Genomic DNA, 20,860 nt, shown 5'->3' with positions numbered 1-20,860 from the left:
TTAAATTTGCATATATACATGCAGCTGGTTGGTGATGCCTCTCAGTGATCTTCAAATATCATTTTTATCAGCTATTCCTTGAGTGAGAGAGAGCAGCCCAGTTGGCAGAAAGTAAAACAGATGAGTTGATCAAATATGCTCCCACCACTCAGCATGATAAGAGTGGAGAGAGGCAAGAAACAAGTGGAGAAATATGGTGGGCATCAACTGAGAAGATGGATGGTACAGAAGAGAAACAGAAGGAGGAGAAAGATGATGAAGAACTTGACCTCGACAGGTGTGTTTATTTTGATGTATTCAAATTACCTATGTGTTCTTTTTCCTCCAAAACATTTTAATTCATATATTGTTACAATCTTGCTATTTTTATGTCCTCTCTAGTTCAGTGCAGACAAGCTTTGATATTTTAGTGCTTGTGGGAGTTCTTCACAGGCTTCCTAGCAGTGAGGAAGATATGTGTCCAATGCAGGCAAGGTCTGCTTTCCTTTCCTGGTCCTTTCTTTAGTTCTCTGTAAGGAGAAGCAGCTGAATAATATGACCCCTAAAGGTTTTTATAGTTCTGAAACTTGGGGATTCTTTTATTGGCCTCACTTTATAAACTGAGAGCTATTGTCATAAATTACAGTAATAGTTCTCAAAGACTTTTGCCCATATTTTTAACTGGGTTGTCATTTTTTGATTGAGTTGTAGAATTCTATATATTCAAGAGACTTGACTCTTACCGAGTACGTGATTTGCAGATAAATTCTGTGAGTTGTCTTCATTTTTTTGACGGTGTCTTTTGAAACACAAAAGCTTTAAGTTTGATGAAGTCCAACTTACCTATTTTTTATTTTGTCACTTGTGGTTTTGTTGTTGTGCCTAAGAAACCATTTCCTAACCCAAGGTCACAAAGATTTAGTTCTGTGTTTTCTCCTAAGGGATTTATGGTTTGGTTCTTATATTAAGGTCCTCTTCCATTTGTGTTATTTTTTGTTGACGTGTGTTTATATTCTATTTTCCTAGCGTCATTTATTGATGTTTAGCAGTTTTGAAGGAAAGATGACTAACAGAGATGTTGGTTTCTTGGATGATTTTGTGTGTCTCTGTGTGTGTGTGTGTGTTTTAATGTACTGTTACAGTTTTTGGTTTAAATATTTTCAGCTGTTCAGCATGCTGGCACATGGAGGATTGCATTGTGGCCTCATACACAGCACTACTTCTTGGCTGTCTCTGCCAAGAGAGTCCACTAATAGTTCAGTGTTGTTTTATGTGTCTTAAAAAGATTCCATTGTGACAGCTTCATATTATTACCTAATTAACTTATGATTTTTTCTTACCCCCTCACATTTGGTGAAATTTAGAAGATACATGTCAAAGTAAGAATATATTGGGTTTAATGAGGAAACTCCCAGGCTAATGGAGGAATGGATTTACTGTGCCATTGGTTGAAGTCAAAGAGAACGTCATCTACAACCTGTGCCCAACTGGCTTCAGGTGCAAAAATCCAGCCTCAGTGAGAGCATCAAAGACTCAATTTCTGTCTTTACACTCTGCTGTCCCCTGCATGTCATCTTGTCTTTTGCTAGCTGTCTTCACGGCCCTGTGCTGACTCTAGCTACGTGACTTGTCTACTTAACTAATGTCCAGTGGAAGAAGGTGGCCTCTTCTCGTATGTTTATTTGTAAGAGCAATGGTTTCTTTCCCCTAGGACCCCTGCACACCCACTGCAAAAAGTAGGCTTCCCCTCACCTTGGCCAAGATTGGCTCACTTGCTTTTGTTTGATCTACCCACTGGCCAGGGAAATGGGATTACTACGTGAGATTTAGATCATCATGATTTAACTGTGAGAAATATGTGAGTGTCTAGACATTTGGGCTGAATCAGCACAGAAGTGGACAGGTTCTGGCTATTGGGATGGTCTCCTTTAAAAAGGGGAACACATGAATATTTTTTAACAGACAAGCTCAGTAGAAGGGCCAGATTTTAAAATAAAAGGGAGGGTTCTTCCCACTTAACTGCCAGGGGCATTCAGGTTGCAAGAAACAGTGGAGGGAGGTCTATTGTATAGTGGGGTGGTTAGTTTTTCTTCTCTGAGGCTGGAGGACTAGAAGTAAAAACCATGATCTGAAGGGCATCTATAAACCTACTCACATTTCTTCATTTTTGCCATTGACTTTTCTGCATTGCCTTGCTTTCCCCCGTATCAATTTGTCTAGAGTCCTGTGTATTTTTCTGAATCTTTCTTGCCCATCTCTTCCATATTTATATTGTAGTCAAGTATATTGTACACTGTAGTCAAATGCACACTTGCCCACTTTGCTGTGGCCCTTGTTGGCACCAGCACTTTCAGGATCAAGGCCAGAGTTTTTATTATGACTTTGGAGGCCCTGCAAGATCTTTATTCCCCTTCCAGTATATAATCTTTTCAGCTCAGCCCTTTTTCTTATTTCCTTTAAATCCAGAGATTTTTAAGGGAAAATGAGAAACACATGCCAAGCAAATGGAAAGAAGAAGATGTTCATTCAGTAGCACCCCCCCCCAAAAAACCCTGATGGGCATGCTATTTAAAGATTTTTAGATATTGTGTTGTGCACACACCCAAATTTCAGTCATGGTCTTTCTTAAATAATGGTTCTTAAAATTAATTGAGTTATTATCAAATGTGATTTATTTTGGGCCGTCTTTCCTATGTTAATAAATTCCTATTCATCTATGTCTCTCTTGTCTCTAAAGAGATCATAAGGTCCTTAGGTTGTGCGAAGTGATGTGAATTCATAGAAAGTAAGATGTCTTGTTGCCTTGGGGATGATTATGACTAACCTCAAAAAGCTAGCTGATAGAACAAAATGTAAAGGAGATTGGTTTACCTGAGGCTTAAATGGGAAAGAAACAGAACAGCAGGTGATTCTGTACAGTAAGTGCTGCTCTGTGGTGAGGGCAGCCTGCCTGGAAGCCTGGCAGACAACAGTGTCATTTCCCATCAGCCCCCACACACCTGATGTCCTGCAGGGCTCAGTCTCCTCTCTGCCCTTCCTGTCCTTGCTCCTCTCATGACTCCCCGTCCTGAAGTCCTGCATGCCTCCGCCACCAGTAGCTTCCTTAAGAGCACATCTGATCCCATAACTCCTCTCACCAGTCTTTCTTGACTTACCACCATTTAGGGAATGGTGACTTTACGGCTGCAAGACCCCAAACTTAAAATTACATTCTCCAAATTTTAACTCTGCCAGACCCCTTTGGCACTTTCTAAATTTCCCAAATAGGCCACGCTGTTTCCCACCTTTTCTGTTTGTACCTGCTGCAGGCTGCTTAGAAATAAATGCTGTGACTCCCTCTCCCGCACAGCAGCCACTCACGATGTTGGGTCTGCGGCGTGGGGACAGAGGATGGGCTTGCCTTATTGAGAGGCTTTCACTCAGAACCCCGGATCTGGTCCCTTATCCTGTGTGATGGGCGTGCGCTTCTCCACTGAGCAGCCCGCACGGACCCCTCGGCCCCTCTCTCCCCACTGCTGTGGTCTCAGCCCCTTCCCTAGAAATTGGTCAAAGACATTCTTAGATCTGGCTTTCCTTTCCCTCTGCAGTGACTGTAGCTATTGCCCTTACAGCATATTCTCCACTTTTCAGTATATTTTAGAAACACAGACATTTAAAGATTGACAGATCTCTCAGTATTTTAGCTGCAAGGCTTGTTAACTCAGTAGGAGTAACTTGTGCTCTGCCTCCCATCTGGGGGCCTGTGGTGGTTTTGGTGGGAAGGGTCACTTAGAATGTGGGGGATTAATACCGTATACCTTAGCACATGGTTATGTTAGCAATGCATTTGTTAGATATTTTCTGAAATTCTATTCATATCATCATTTTGCTTATTTATAATTCCAAAAATTCCTTGACAGGAATAAAGAAGAGGAAGAGAGGGAGCTGGCTGCACATTTCCTAAGAGGGGCAACATGTACTCTTTCGTCTACTGCACCATCAACAAAAATCAAGTCAGAAACTTCCCTGTTCCTCCTCCTCTTCTGGCAATGCATTTTCTTTTGTGTTTTTAATTACAGGTGAGCATCCTTAGAAGACCTTTTCCTTTTATTCTTTATGAACTTTTAAGTCATTTTTAAAATATGTTGAAATAGAACAGGTTTTAGACAGGCCAAGTATTTTCCTTGTAACAGTAAGTTTATACATAGTCTGGCTGCTTCTTGCTAATTAATGAAAGGAAACATCTTAAGAAAAACTGGAATCTCTACATGAAGCAATCTAGATAAAAACAAAGTTGTTAAGAGAGAAATGGAAATAAATTTTAGAAATCTAATTGTTTATGAACCTTTTAAAGTCAGAAAAATGGATGATAGATTGAAAAAAGCTTTGAAGACGTGCTTGAAAACAGGGTCCACGAGGGGAAGCTGAGCTCTGAGAAGAATGACAGCTCCCTTGGTGGTGTGGCACCATCAGGGACCAAGCCATCCTCCAGGTTTTCCTCCTGTATAGCTGTGATCACAGCCCTCAGTGCTAAAAAGGCCACTTCCAACTCCTCTAAAGAACCAGTGACCAATTCCTGGGAGTCCTGTTACTCAAAGAAGTAAATGACAGCCCTAAAGCCACTGAAAAGTCTCCTGAATCCCAGAATCTCATTAAAGGGATGAAAAAAGCATCCCTTAAGCAGCCAGATAGTTTCTAGAGCATCTCCAGTGAGAACAGTAGTGAAGGATCGCCCTTCTCTCCCACAGGGTCAATGACAGCAATCCCCAAAGTCCACACCAAAACCATCAAGACATCTTCTGGGGAAATCAAGAGGACGGTGATGAGGGTGTTGCCTGGAGTCAATCTTGATGCTGGAAAAAAGCCTTCAGAGCAGACAGGGTCCATGGTGGTTTCTGTGATGTCACTTCTGTCGTCTCCAGCCTCAGCCACAGTCCTTTCCTTCCGGCCTCATGACACCTGTGCAGTCAGTGGTCATCACCAACGCTGTTGCCCCTGCTGAGCTGATGCCCAAAGAGGTCACGATCAAGCCTGTGGTGACCGCCTTCCTCCTGGTGTCAGCTGTGAAGATGGCTGGCTCACAAGTCATTGATGTGAAGCTCACCAACAACACAATGGTCAAAGACGTGGCCATATCTGCTGCCTCCATTCAGAGCACCAGCAGCATGATCATTGAACAGCAAATGCCATCCATCAGCAAGCCATTGTGGTGCCGGGCTCCAGCCTGGCCAATGCGAAACTTGTGCCAAAGACTCTGCACCTTGCCAACTTAAACTTCTGCCTCAGGGCTCCCAGACCACCTATGAGCTCTGCCAAGTGTGCACCACACCTCAGCAGCAAATAAAGCAGGCAATAATCAATGTCGTGGCCTCGCAGTCACCCTAAAAGGTGTCACGGGTCCAGGCGGTGTCCTCCCTGCAGAGTTCTGTGGTGGAAGCTTTCACCAAGATGCTGCACAGCATCAGCCCAGTACCAGCTTACAACCCCAAGCTCAGTCCTCCTGCCAACATGTACATCACATTATAAACCCGTGGGTACAAGTGCTTGGGGTACGGGGACTCCTTTGCCCTGAAAAGAGCCTGAGCCAACACTAAGACAGATGCAGTGTGTGCATTGAACTAACATGCAACCACTGTAGTAGGAACCTCATTATTGACAACAAGTGCAGCCTCTTGTCCCATGCCCATGGGCACAAGAAGAAGGGAGTGGTGATGCAAGGCTCCCACTTGATGGTGAAGCCAGTCCCAGGAGATCAAATGATCATTTCTTCATCAAGCAGTATCCTGTTTCATCTCCCACTCTCCTGAGCTCCGTGGGGCCGACGTACACACTGTAACATAAATTCAGTCTGGCATAACTGGAACAGTCACATCAGCCCCTTCGAGCACAGCCATCCTTCCAGCTATGCCTCGGGATGAAGACCCATCCAAGCTCTGTAGCATAGTCTGAAATGTTTGCAGTGTAATGAAGTTTTCCAGGATGAGACATGGCTGGCTTCCCACGTCCAGCAGGCTGCAGACATGAGTGGACAAAAGACTTGCACTGTCTGCCAGATGCTGCTTCCTAACCAGTGCAGCTCCACCTCCCACCAGAGAATCCATCAGCACAAATCTCCCTGCGCCTGCCCCGAGTGCAGGGCCATCTGCAGCTTGGTGCACTTCCAGACCCACGTCACCAAGAACTGTCTACACTACATGTGAGAGTTGGTTTTCGATGTTCATATTGCAATGTTGTCTCCTCTGACATGGCCACGCTGAAGTCTCACACTCAAGTTTCTCACTATGAAGTCTTCTACAAGTGTCCTGTCTCTCCAGTGGCATTTAAGTCTGCCCCAAGTGCACATTCTCATGTGTAGACACAGCACCCCGGCATCAGGATCAGAGAGCCAAGAATAATATATAAGTGTTCCATGTGCGACACTGTATTCACCCTGCAAACCCTGCTGTATGGCCACTTTGACCAGCACATTGAAAACCAGAAGGTGCCTGTTTTCAAGTGTCCAGACTGTTCTCTTTTATATGCACAGAAGCAACTCATGATGGACCATATCAAGTCTATGCGTGGAACACTGAAAAGCATGGAAGGGCCTCCAAACTTGGGTATAGACTTGCCTTTGAGCATTAAGCCTAGAACTCAAAATTCAGCAAATCAAAACAGACACCAGATCCATGAATGGGAAAGGGAAATTGCAAAAGAAATCCCCATCACCTGTGAAGAAGTCAATGGAAACAAAAAAAGTGGCCAGTCCTGGGTGAATGTGTTGGGGGTGTGACCACCTGTTCACACAGAGAGATGTTTACATTTCCCACGAGAGGAAGGAGCATGGGAAGCAAATGAAGAATCACCCGTCTCCAGAGTGAAAAATCTCTCAGCTCATCCCTCAGCCTCTGCCATCACAACTGAATCAAACACAAAGGCATCAGGAAAGTTTACACCTGCTTCCACTGCTGAGACTCCAGGAGTGCCTTCATGAAACGACTGATGCTGGAGAAACACATCCAACTCAAAACGGTATTAAGGATCCTGATTTGAAAGAAAAGACAGAAGCCACCAATGAGGAGGAAATGGAAATAAAAGAAGATGCCAAGGTTAAAAGCTCTAAGCAGAAGTTGGAAGAACCCATTCTAGAGTTCAGACCTCCCAGAGGTGGCATCACCCGACCCCTGAAGAAGCTGAAGACAAACACCCATTATGACAGTCATGCAGAGCTGCGTTTCTCCATGTGGTTCTTGATTTGTTAACTTAGTCCCAGCAAGGAACTTTACGACCATAGGATCTAATATTCTGATACTGGATCCCTGAGGGACTCAGAGGTGTCCTCTGAGACCTAAGGGACAATCAAGGGGGCCAAAGTGAGAACAGAAGCAAGAGCAGAAGGTGAGATGTGACCTGGGAGACACCTGGGATCAGGTGGGTCCTGGCTGAGGGGCGCTATGGGTAGGTCATAGGGGTGATGGCCCAGGCGGGTGAAGAAGGTGCATATTTATGATGATCTGTCAGGACAGCTCCAGGAGAGCCCCCATTTCAAATACATTTGCAAACCTGTCATACCATCCCTCCCAAATGTGCTCATTTAGCAATACGAGCGCATCTTCTTGGCCAAGTGCTGGGCTAGAGACCTGAAATATACTTGAAACCAAGGCATAGACTCTGCTCCCAGGTGGCTGAGTGTTCATTAAAACACAACACAGGGAAAGCTGTTGTATGTAGAGGCCCAGGTAATTGAAATAACCTGTCCTTCTCCGACAGTTCCTATAAACACTGTTCTTTATTCTGACCCTGATGCTCATTCAGGATACACAGGGTTTTAGCAGAGCGCCCCAGGGGAAAGCAGACTCAGTGCTGTGAGGATGGGAGACAGCGTGGACCCACCTTGGCTGTGCTGAGCAGGAGATCTTTCCTGGTGAGTGACTCCCACTGAGACCTACTGCCCCCTTTCAATTCTCTCCTAGGGATTCAGGGACAATCCCACTGTCCTGTGAGCAGATCACTTGCAGTCAATGATCCATATCACACACACACAAGACAACCTAATTTAATATATCTCTACAATATTACACAGATTGTCAAAGTGTTTTATTGAGATCGATATGTACAGATGGCTGGAGGAGAGAGGAAGGGACAGAGGTCGACACAGGAGGGGGCTGGACACAGAATGAGACATGTCTATGTATCCCAAGGGACAACTTCCACGCAGTGGCTCACCTTCTATGTGTGAATTGGTGTGTATCTACGTTAGATCCCAAACGAGATGGAAGAAGAAAAGCAAATCTCTATACCTTAAGCAAAGCCTCAGTTTCTAAAACATGTTCTGAGGGAGGCTAGACTGGTAAGGACCACTTTGGAATGGAGCAGCATGTTTCTCAGAAGCAGTGACACACCTCTCTCTGGTGGCTGTATGAGGAATGGCATGGGGGCTGCTGGCTCCATGGATGTCAGACAAACAGGCAACATTCACACACACACAACATCCATCTTGCTGTTAGGAGAACGCCAATTCCATAAGATCAAAGTCTTGTCTGTGCCTTCTAGTGCAAGTCCTCATCTTGATCGTGACATGACCGGTCACTTCCCAAGGGCAGGGTCTCAGGGAGTGTTGATGGAGCCCCTGAGCTGGGCCCCGTCCACAGCAGAGAACAGACAGGAGGTCGATGCCTCACAGGACCTGCAGGGAGAGAATGGGAACTTGCTGGAGTCACTTGTCCACATACCAGGCCTGTGTGTCTGGTGCAGAGAAGTGAGTCTATCCAAACAAAGACACACATGGCCCTTTGCTGTTCACATTAACAATAAAATGTCAATGCAGTTTTGAAATGTATCACACAGCATCTGTGTCTCATTTCATCGAAAATGATGTCAAAGTTGAAAAAAATGAGATGACCCTGTATTAGCTGTCACTTTTTCACTTTCCAGGTGTAATGATCGTCTCCACTGAAAATGTTAGAAAACTTGGCTTTCAGGGCTGTGTCATGTTCCTTCTGATCCCTTGCCCTTAAAGGACCTGCTTCCATTGCTCCTGCTGCCAGCTTCCTCCACAACCATGTCTTCTTCATCTCTGAAAGCGGAGCCCAGTCCTGTCCTCCCCAGGCAGCTTCTAGATCTAGGATCCCTCCCTGAACTTCCCGAGCATGAGCCCTGTCCACTTTCCTAGGATGGCAGGCACTTCTCAGCATGTCTTCTCTCCTTCTGTGGATTCAGAGCTTCTCCCAGACCAGGAAGCTCCTCAATCAGTTCTCAGTCTGCTCTCTGCTCAGTGCTTGACAGACAGTAAATACTCAATCAAGATTGGGACGTCCTTAATCTACAGAAGTTTTGCACTGTTTCTGATGCCACCCTAAAATTAGAATCAAATCCCAGAAAAGAATCAGGGTGTCTTGAAGCAAAAGGGCTAGTTTGTTGTTTGCCAGGTCTGCAAAGCAGAAACACACAGTTTTTACCTGCAATGGACAGTATGGACCCCGGGGCTTGATGGGTTGAAGAATTTCTCAAAGCCAAACCACAGAATGCATAGGTGGATGACTTGCAAGGGGATTGGACAGCCTGTGCAGCCTGACTACAGATCCTCACAGCTGAACCGCAAGTTTCCCATGACTGGCTGACATTGGAGCATCTCCTTCGAGGTCTTACCAGGTGGGGCCCGTAGCAGAATCAGAAGTCTGACAGGTGTTTTATGTGGTTTTCCACGAACTTGGAAGTATGTGAGTGAACCCCAGGTCCATCACGAACTACACAGTATCTCAAGCTTCCAAAACCTTGAAGTGGACAAGGGGTGTCGGGGATTGTGTAATGAAGGCGTTTTGTTGAGGTGAATTTGGTTTTGCCTTCACACTTGGGTGTGATGATTTCTGGCCAAGCCCTACAAACCGACACTGAGCCTGTGCTAGTAAGCATGAATATCAAGCCTCAGCCCAGGTGGCCCTTCCCCTGGGTCCTCTCATCTCTCCTTTGTCTGCTCCCAGTTGAATCAGGGGCTTCTGTCTTCCCCGCTCCAGGAACAGCTCAGAATCTCCTCCCTGTGAGGACTTATATTGTGTGCATGGGGGCATCCATCTTCAGGCAGAGAAGAGAGGTTGCTGACTGTGGCCTCACTCAGTCATCTCCGATCACGGGATCACTGGACTTTACTCTGATGGACATCGTTGGGGCCCCCCTACCACGTATTTCTGGTTCTGGGGGAAAGGCAGCGGTCCTTCACCTGCAGAAGCTGAATGCAAGAATGCCAGTCCTGGGAACTGGACATGGGCGGGGCAGTGGGTCACTGCTTGGGCAGCCTGAGGGACGGGAGGACCTGTGAGCACCTCCCAGGACACCTGGCCTGAGGCTCGGAGCTTCCTGCAGCTTCTCCAGCATCTATATGTTTTGGAAAGACTCTTTCTGTGCACCTGAGCTCAAGTGGGTGCTACTGTTGCAAATCAAAATACCCCTGCATGGAACATATCCAGGAGTGTGCCTTAACGCAATGTCCGACCTTATTTTTAATTTTTAAACGTGTAAAATTTAAACAAAAGACGATGATCATTCTCTTCATCCATTACTCAGCCAGACACAACAGGTACCAAGTAATATGTTACCACCTCTGAGAAGAATCAGGAATTGTAAATCACAGACACCTCAGGAACGGCGGGCATCCCGGCCCTGAAGGCGATGGCAGGCAGTAGAGCTGGATTGACACTGACAGTGTGTCCCTCTGCTCTGGCTATGGCTTTGGCGCTATCACAGGCGGGAGAGCTGGAGCTGGCTCTCCATCCAGAGGGGTTTCCCCAGTGGGTTCTGGAGCTGGTGCTGAAGCTACAAAAGGGAAACTCTCATCAATAGGACTGCTTTTCCACGTGTCTCCCAAAGCCAGGGGAGCCCTCACTGCTACTCAATCAAATCTCACTCCAGGATTCCACCCCCAGGGAGTCTTTCCAGCCTCTGCTCTGTGGGGTCCAGTGCCTTCCCCTCACCACCCACCCCATCACCCACCCTGCATCCTCCTCACCATCACTGTCTGCCTCTGGGAGTTCCAGTTGCTCCAGATGTACCAGGAGGAGGTGGGCCTGCTGCTCCAGGTCTGAGCCAGGCATGCTGAGCTCTATGTAAGCGACAACGGTCTTAAGGCCTGGAAATTCTGGAGGCTGGTAGAAATCATCTGGGTACTGGAGCAGCCAGGTGCCCAGGATGGAGGACATGGCCCTGGGGTCATCGGGGACACCAGAGTCAGAGGCTTGGCCTTTCCTACCATGTTGCGCTCCCAGGGTAGGCCTGCAGGGACCTGGGCCTTTTTGCCTTTGGCTCCTGCCCATCCAGAGGCCGGCTCTGCTCCATGTCCCATCTCACCTGGCAGTGTGGGCAGAGGCGGGCTTGGACACAGAGGAGGGGCTGCTACAAGCCTTCTGAAGGGACAGCCCTGGCTCAATGGCGTGACCACCTGTCCACCGCTTCAGGGACACCTGTCACACTGCTATGTCCCTCTCCCTGACCCTCCCCACTGGATGGCACGTCTGTGAGGACAGGCAGGCTGTGTGCTCTGGCCACTGCCCTCTAAGGGACACGGGAGCTGCTCTATGAGTGCCTGAGCCAGGAGGGAACAGACAGGCTGTGTCGGCCACCTAGGCTGCCCATGGGCCTCCTCACACTTCAGCCTTCACCTCCTGCACCTGCTGGCTGCAGAATCGTCCAGGGACCCTGCCTGGGTCTCCTTCTGCCCCTGCCACTCAGCATCATCAGGATGCGCTCAGCTGTCCCGAGGCTCCCTGGGTCCCCTGAGCACCAGCTAAGTCCCCACCATTGAGGCTCCACTAGATGGTGGGCAGGATGCTCTCCACCCCTTGTGTTCTGTGTCTCCCAAAGGGCGTGTGGGCAGGGATGGGACGGATAGGGGATGCTTGTGGGTTTTCTTCACTTTTGACTCTGTCCTCTGACCTCCCAGATGCCCCTCACAGCGCCACAGTCCCATCCACAGCTCTCTGGGTCTCGTTCCTCTTTTCCAGGGGAAGCCCTAGGACTTCTGCTCTCAAGCCACACACACAAGATATGTGGGATCCAGGATTCCCCCCACCTCTGCCCAACCAGAGAGCCCAGAGCTTCACACACTATTTGGGGAAGGAGTCCCTCCCCCTCCAATCCAAGAGACTCACTGTTTCAGCTGGTGCAGTGGTCCCCCATCCTCTTCAGTATAAGGGAGGATGCATCCGTATCTAGAGGAAACCAGGAAGGCGTCACATGGACTGTCCTGAGCACACTAGCTGGATGCGCTGTCTAGTGTGACAGTGTGAGTCCCGGGAGAATGGAAGCCTTGGAGGGCAGGGCTGATGTCTGCTCTATGCATTAAATGATGGTTGTTCCTAGAAAAGCCCCTGTCCCTGGGGGCCCTTCCTATACATTTGAGGAATGAGTGAGTGAGCCCACCTGTCCCCACAGTGCACATCTAAGTGGGCCTGGGACCCCACTTGTCCCTCCCAGGGATTCCTGCTCTCACTCTCCCAGGACAGGGACAGCTAATGGCATCACAAATCCCCTTTGAAATGGGAAAACAGTTCCACCCAAGACCAAAGTCCCAGTGACACAGGAGGCAGACGCTTCCTCTTTGGCAGGAGGACAAGGACAAATTTGCACAACCACAGCCCCACCAACTGCCCTTTCCATGAGCCAGGTCCCCAGAAAGCACTTTTCATGAATGGCCTCTCTCTGTTCCTACCCTCCTAGGGCCTGAACATCTCTTGACTCCAGTGTGCAGGGGAGCAAACTGAGGCTTAAATAGGTAGAGGAACAATGCCTCATGGCACTGCTGGTAGGTGGCCGAGTCACCAAAGTCCCATGAAGACACAGTGCTCACCTTCGGAAGAGATGGTCCAGCACCTGCTGGGCGGTGGCAGAAGTTCGATAACTGCCCAGAAACATGTTCACATAGGAGAGGTGTCCACTCAGGACAGCAGGCACCAGCTTTGCCACCAGTTTCTCCAGCCTGTGTCGCTGGAGGCTCCACAACCTGTAGGTCTCATCCCTACTCCCTGATGGTCCAGCTCCCCCCTGGGGTGGAAGGAAGAGAGACATGAGTCAGATGCAGCACTAGGGACCCCCCAGAGGCTCGGCACTGGAGACCAGACTGAATCCTTAAGCCTCAAGCTCTTGTGCCTGAGGTGGAACAGGGGAGCCCTGAGCAGATTCAAGGTTCTCGGCATCACCAGTACAGGGGGCGAAGGGCGATGATGAAATGCATTAGTGTCTCAGATCCCTGTGTCAGCACCGCAGTGCCGACCCCTCCCTGCATGCACCACTTCATCCCTGTGACTGCTGTCACAACATCCCATTGTAGGGATGAGAACACAGCGGCTGAGCCTTGGATGGGAGGGCTCAGGATCTTCAGGTCAATGTGGACACGTGGGGATGGAGGAGAAACAGGGCAATGTGTAGAGAAATGCAGAAAAACTCTGGACTTAACATGAACTGAAGTTTTATCAAAGCCTCTGAGATTCGGACTCATATGTGGTTATTGACTTGCATCTGGCCAAGGCAGGCCCTGGTCTGTGAGGGCAGATGGAGATGGGGAATCAGATTCCTTGGCCAGCAGGTATCTAGGAGGCAGCCTGTGGGAGGAGTGGGGCAGCTGTGAGGCCTGGGGCTTCCTGGGTCTGGAGTCTCCTCATTCACACTCACCCTCAGCCCATTCTGGGCTCTGCTGTTGTCATTGGGCACCTGTGCCTCCTGCAGGGAGGTGGAGCGGGGGACTCCATGGACCAGGTCCTCTCCCATCTCCTATGTGGAATCCTGCAAACACAGTGCCCAGTGGCCAAGGAGAGACTTCAGAGCCCTTTCTGTTTCTCTTGGTGGTTCTCCGACCCATAAGACATCTCCAGTCCTGACACACATACACTACTGACTGCACAGACCTCCTTCAGGAACAAAAAAGCTGACAAAGTGGGGGACTTGTATTCTCATTGACACAGAGAAGATGCCCCTCAGGAGTCCTCTTTCCCCCTTATCAGCCCTGTCCTTGGGTGTGGCCATGACAACACCACCAGGTTACTGAGTATTCAACAAGCCATTCCTGCCCAGCGGGGACACCTCCCCTCAAGTCCCCCTTTAGTGACATGGAGATGAGGGAATGTGGGCCTGCCCAGCGAGGGCCCCCAATGGAGGCTGGTCCCAGACTGGCCTTCTGCAGGCCACCCTGCGTTACCTTAGGTGACCTCCTCAAAATAGGCCAGAGGCATCTGGGTTGAGGGTTCCGCAGACGCCTACAGCCACTGAAGAACCTTGCAGTCCAGGGTTTCCTGGCAGAGAAGCCCCGGGAGACCAGGAAACAAGAGGAGAACATCCTGTGTCTTCAGCTGTCTCCAGCCAAGTGAGCTGGCTCTGGGGCCATCACTGGAATGTGGGTGCTTGGTAACCAGGTTCCATTTCTGTTGTGGTCTGTTGAGGATGTGATGTCACTTCCTGGGGTCACTTCCTGGACCCCACTCCTCAGAAAACACCTGCACACACAGCCCTCTGGGCTGCTGCCTGCTCACCCCCTTCTCCACACAAACCTGCATCTTCCACAGTTATAGCAGCCTTGCCCTCTCCACAGCTCCCAGGGTGGGTCTGTGTGCAGCTGTAAGGAGATTATCTGGCATCCAGACTCAACTCCTCATTCTTACCTGTTCTCCATCCTGGATAAGTCCTGGTGTCTGTCCAGGCCGGTGTGTCTCCCCAGCTGCACAGTGGGAATGAGTCTTGCAGGGACTTCTAGGGATGGCCTCGGGTGTAAGTGGAATAACGCCTAGAAAATTGGGAGTGATGTCACGTGTGGGCAATGCCTGCAACCCAGTTGATCTTCCTCTGACTTTCCTCCTCCATGTCTGTTCCTCTTCTGATCCCACCCCATCATCCTTATTCAACGTACAGTGGTTCACATGTGTCTATGTGTGTGTCTTTGTGTGCATGTGTATGTGCATGTGTGTGTGTGAGAAAGCCAATGCTCACAGTCTGTGTGGCCGGAAGAAAGCTACCCCCACACAGGAGAGATGGTCAAGAGTGTCCGGAGGTCTGAGGGTTTCTAATTTCCAGAGCAAACTCGAGAGGGCCTGAGGCCTGGCTAGGAGGTCAGAGCTGCCTCTATGTTCCTGTACTCTAACTCCTCTCCCCAAGTTCCAACCCCAGTATAACTGTCACCTTCCCCTGAAACAATAGGGTTTTTATCCATTGGGGTAAGTAGATCCTCATTCTCAGTCAAGATTCCTAGGTAATCAGTTCCTCCCAATGATTTCATGAGGAAAATGTAGCAGATTTATTCTAATCTCATATGTGTCTAATGTTCAATTGGCCCCGAACTGACTTCTGGAGCTCACTTCCCATCCCTCCCACATCCATGCAGCAGCTCCATCTCCCAGTGGGCTAAAACCAGAACCTGCGCTCTGTCTGTTCCCTCTTTCTTCCTCATCCCACATGGAGTCAGCTCCTCCCATGTCCCTGGGTTCCAAGTCCAGATGCATTCATATCCTCTCTGTATCTCCCTCCCCCTCCATGTCCAGGCCACCACTGACATTGTCCTGGATTCATGCTCTTTGCTTCCCTTTCTCACTCCCTCTGATTGAAGGGACAAATGTTTAAAAGACAAATGCTGTTCCTGTCACTCTGCTAACACACAGGAAATCTCTCAGAGGCACTTTGGGGAAAAGCACCAATTGTAGCCAGGTCCTCCAAAGCATCCTCAGGAGGTAGCGCCTTCATCCTTTGGGTTTACATGGTGGTAAATTGCTGTTATACCCAGACAGAGTAAATCAATCAAAATTTAATTTGCCACATAAAAGAAAAGGTTTACAAGCAAGAAAAACTCTGCCCATGAACAGAGTGATCTGATTCATTAGGGCTTATGCCGAGCTGGAGACCTGGGTCTGGGGAAGGAGTTATCTGCCAGATGAGCTAGGGCTCAAGGCAGATGCAGGTCCCCTGCTCCCTGCCTCCTGGGAAAGTGGTGGTTCAGCTCTGAGAGGCTGCAGGCCAGGCTATACCTGACGAAGGATGGGATGAGGTGGGAAGGGCTGAGCCTCTCACATTCATTTCACAGAGTGTCTGGGCTCTCCACTTTGTAGCTCGTAGCTCCATGGGAAGGGTGGCACTTGGGTATCCCACCACCGATGTGGAGCAGATGTGAGTCTGGGGTCCAGTGAGACCTGGGGCCGCACCTCATTTGTGGACAGCTGTGGCCCCATCCCTAATGAGGGCAGAAGACATATGACTGGCACAGAGTGTGGTGTGCAGAGTCAGGGTGGGTAAGCCTCCTGAGAGCTCTCTGGTGGCCAAGGGACAAGTGGCTTGACCTCAATTTTGACTCTCTATTGTGAATCAGTGGCCCTCTGGCTAACTGATGCCCACTGAAGACACAATGGTTGACATGTCTCTGGCTGCCCAGGGCCATCTTAGGCTCCTGCTCTGTAGAGACATGTCTGAAAACTAGTGAGACTGGCTTCAGCATTCTCCCACCAAGACCATTCTGGCAAGTTCCATCCTGGCCCCTTTACAAACTTCTCCTTCACATCTTGCTCCCCTCCCCTCTGTGTTTGTTTACATGCTTCTGCCTCCATGCTTTTACTTCTGCTGTTCTCTCAGTTTGGGATGTGCACTTTCTTTCTTTAGTCAGCTCATGGCCTCATCCCAGCCTGTGTGGAGCCCACTGCAGGGACCTACTGAACACATGGCAGTGGCGGGAAGATCTCTGGGCAGTTGTGGGAAGGACTGGAGGCCTCTGTGGTGCTCCACGTCCTGGGTGTAGAGCCTGGACAATGACTGATCAGGGTGTGGAGGCCTGAGTTCTGCTCTGGGAAAAGATAGCCTGAGGTTTGGTTCCCTTCTACTTGCCCTTCCTGGGGGAATTGGGAGCTCCCTCAGTGCAAAATGGCCAGAGTTGCAGGGCCCACGGGCCAGGGAGAGAAAGGAGAAGCCTCCTCAGGCCTTGTATTGGGGAAGCAGGGATCCCAGCATGCAACCTGGGAAGGGCCTGGGCCAGCTTTTGGGCTCCGGAGAGACTGATCAGGGCAGAGGTCTTCAAACTTTAGCCTCTCAGCAGCAGAACCCTTTCCTTGCACACAGCGGACTTGGAGCACTGAAGTTCAAGCCTGAGGGAAGTGGGGTGGGGCTAGAGCCCTGGAAGCCAGGACCTCCTCTGAAGGACTGTGTACCCAGGCTGGGGGACACACACACCTGGAGGACCACTGCTCTAGGAGGAAGTTGGGACACAGGCTGCCCCAGGAGGCCTGGGACTGAGATGACAGCTCAGGGTTCTTCCTGGTAATGGAACCCTCATTTTTGCTCACCTTTGGTAATTGGTAATGCCTCTTTGCAAATTCCAGCTTGTCTTTTCTGCTTTTCCGAAGAACATATGGAAAGGATGGACCTTGCTGGACTCCATGGGGCCAAGGGGAGCCCTGGATGTCAGCATGAGAGCCACAGGTGGGCTTGAGCTGGTGTTTGTTCCTGCCAACTACCATGTCAGGGGTATCTGGGTCCAGGGACCAGATCCCTGAGGTTCTAAAATTTTTTTGTGGAGGAAGCAATTTCTCACACAGGTAACATTTCTGATTATTGTAGTTTACCACCCTGCACACTCTGAATGGGCCCCAGTTTCCTGAGCATAGAATGGGGATAAAGAGGGGCCCTTGCCCTGCAGAAAGGAGGTGCTCCTGTCTAGGAGGATACATTGTGTGTGATTTCCTTCCTCCTCATTTTCCTGTGTTGTGTGGCTCCAACAAATGGAAGCCTCCTCACCTGTTCCCCAGTCCAAACTCATTCTGCTAGGCACATGACAGGCCAATAAATTGGGAGATGAGCTTTTGGGGCAAGAAATAGCGACTTTAATCAGAAGGCCAGCAGACAGGGAGGAATGGTCGACTAATGTCTTGGAGAACCATCCTGCTATAGTCAGAATACAGGTTCCTTTTAAGCAAACAAAACAAAACAAAAAAAAAACGAAAGGAAAAAAAAGGAGGGGGTGTTGTTGGTTTTTGCAAACTTCATGCTGCAGGCATTGTTTGTTCCTGCAGCCATCCATGTGGGCCAGTTCATGGTGTCCCTGCAAACTTCTAAGAAAACAAAGGTTATTTTGCAACTTGCCATCCCCACATAAGTGCACAAGTGCTAACATCCTTAAAGGTCAGAGCCCTGAGAATAGGCTCTCCTGTCTATTTTAGCCTAAAGGCAACATTGTTTCACAAAAGCTGCAGAGCCAGCAAGACTGAGCCTAGAAAGCAGGGCACAGTGGTTACAACAAAAAGAAAGATCCAACATAGAGTCAGATCCATTCTCTGTTCCATTGGCAATGAATTAGAAAGAGTACCTGGGGAGGCGGGTTGTGGCCAGGGGGTTGGAGCCTACAGTGGGTCCTGCCTTGGTGGCTGCTGCAAGGCAAGTGCAGGGAGGGAACCTTCAGTTTCACTTGCCCAACCCCCAAGGTGGAGAAAATTGAAGGCTAAATGAATAGAAGCCTTGAAAAATGGAATGAGGGCTGCAAAAGATTGCTGGCCTGGGAAATTGAAAAGTAACAACCCATGAGGCTAACCAGAGTAAAAGTAAAGTAAAAAGTACAGTCATATAAAAGAAGATGAAATCAAATAAACATGCTGAGAAGTAGTAAAAATGAGATGAAAGAGGCTGAGAAGAAGGGGTACAGAAGGCAAAGAAGAGATGGACAATTAATGTACAACGGAAGACCAAAGGCAGTGACTGAAGGAAAGCATGAAATAAGGAATAAATACGTGGTTTTTATTTTTATTTTTAAAGAAAAACCCACTGGGTTAAGAGAGGAAAACAGCAGTGGGATTCTCTGAGCTCACATTCTGGCAGATGCGGGTTCTTTGGAGCCACTGGGTAGAGCCCAGCTTGGAACTGAAGATACAGGGCATAGAGCTTGGCTCTTTTTAAGATACTAACCCCTCCCTGGGGGAGGTTGATGCCAGTACTGGGATTGGCTTCCTCCTTGTGTTCTCAGGAGCCCTGGTCTGATGTGCCAAAGCCTGCAGAGAAACCCCCAAGCTGGGTCTTACTCCCTCTTGCAAGTGGCAGCCTTCATGCAGGCCTGGGCTGAATTAGCTTAGAAATCCTGGGTACAGAGCTGCATGCTGAGGAGGGAGGGAGGAAGGCAGTCTTTCATGGTACAGTATCTCATCTGGTTTTGGAGCTTGCTTAAAGGAGTGTGTTTGATGGTATATTTTCAAGGTTTGGGGCTGGGCAATGGGGGTTCTACGTTAAGCAGACATCACCCCAGGGAATATGCAAGTCCAGTTATTGGCTGGGATGAGAAGTGAGATGACAGAGAAAGGAGAGGTCTGCTTTACGGGATGACAAAACTCTAAGTGATGATGACTGGTTTCCAAGCGGACCACCATGTTTTCTTTGTCTTGCCAGTTCATCTGCAGGTTTGGTGGCAAACTACAGGCTTGCAGCAGTGTTCCAGTTAAGATTCCTAATGGGCTCAGGTTATCTCTTTGCACATCCTTTCCCGAGTGCAAAATGGGTATACCGTCTTCTAGTAAGATGCAGGTGATGAGCACAGTGCCTACATATGGTAAATATTGAATAAATATAGCTAGAATTGGTATATCTGAAGATCTTTTTAGAAAAAATAATCACCTGTTTTGGCTAAACTCTTCAAATGAAGGATTTATTGACCCACTTTAATTTCTGTGACTACATCTTTGTGTAGTGAAGAGCAAACCAAGAGGATTGAATTCTGGGTCTACTGGCAACTCACCAGGTGCCTTGGGCAAGTTACTCCTCTGAGCCTGGGTGGATAAGCTGCATGTCTGGGGACAAGAAGGTTCTGATGCAGTCATCATCCACATCGGTGAGTGTTACTCCTCTGAGCCTGGGTGGATAAGCTGCATGTCTGGGGACAAGAAGGTTCTGATGCAGTCATCATCCACATCGGTGAGTGTGGTGGGCGGCAGGACTAAGGCTGAGCAGGGCCCCAGCAGTGCAGGGGCGCGTGTTTCCAAACTTGGTTGTTCCCTGGGCTGAGGGACTGGCAGGTAGTGCTCCTAAGAAGGGTGTGAGATGCTCAGCGGCTGAGGTCGACGATCACCAGCGGACACCGTGAACCCCCAAAAGCAGCCTGAGTCCTACCCTTCTTCAACTTCACATCCCTGGCCAATGGGGGGCCCTGCGGGGGAGATGTGCATGGGCAGCGCCTTGCTCCCAAGGGCTCCTGCTGCTCCCGGGGTTTCCAGTACCCTGGCAGGGCCTTGTAGCCTCAGTGGACACTTAGGGCTAGAGGCACATCTATACCCTGGCTCGGCCTCAGGCAGGGTAGTGCTAGCCTTTACTGTCAGCTCAGAGCAGCAGGAGTCAGGGAGCAGACAGGGCCCTGGTCTCACCAAGTTGTCAGGGCAGGATCAAAGGGGCCCAACGTGAACTGTGGGTGAATGTGGGTGGGTGGGTGTTGTCAGCGTGTGTCGCTGGGTACGTGCCTGGCACCATGTTGATGTCACTGTAAGAGAGCATTGTGGTGTGTGGGGCCATCCTAGCTTGTGTTGGTGCATGCATGACTGTCTCTCAGCCTGTTAGATTCGACAGAGTGTCTGCCTGTTTCCCTGGATATCTGTGTATGTCTCAGTATATGTGTGGGACTGTGTGGGTATCTGTGGTGATGGCAGCCCAACCCTGGACAGTCCCAGAGTTTCCCGTGGCCCAAGTGTTGCGAGCTGGCAGATGGTCTAGGGGGTGAGAGCCAGAGGAGGAGCCTGGGCAGTGGTGTGTTGGGGGTGTGTGTGCAAGATGAGCAGGATGAGACCAATGGAGGGAGAACCAGGAGAGGAAAGGAGAGGAGACAGAGGAGAGGAGGAAGGGGCCCGTGGATGGGGAGTGTGTGGGAGCTGGTAGCAGCATGGGGAAATCCCAGCAAGTTGGGTGGGTTTAGGGGACTGACAGTGGTTGTTTTTGGGGAGCT

General features: G+C 49.3%; 1 pseudogene; it reads left to right on the top strand.

Annotated features, from left to right (window-relative positions):
* The first annotated feature begins 96 nt into the window (after positions 1-96).
* LOC140699152 (zinc finger protein 532-like) lies at positions 97-19,715 on the top strand (annotated as a pseudogene).
* Positions 19,716-20,860: the final 1,145 nt, after the last annotated feature.

The sequence above is a fragment of the Vicugna pacos genome, chromosome 11 (genome assembly GCF_048564905.1).
Source record: "Vicugna pacos chromosome 11, VicPac4, whole genome shotgun sequence".
In the NCBI taxonomy this organism is placed as follows: domain Eukaryota; kingdom Metazoa; phylum Chordata; class Mammalia; order Artiodactyla; family Camelidae; genus Vicugna; species Vicugna pacos.
The sequence above is the reverse complement of the archived record's forward strand: the minus strand, read 5'-3'. Positions and strand labels throughout refer to the sequence as shown.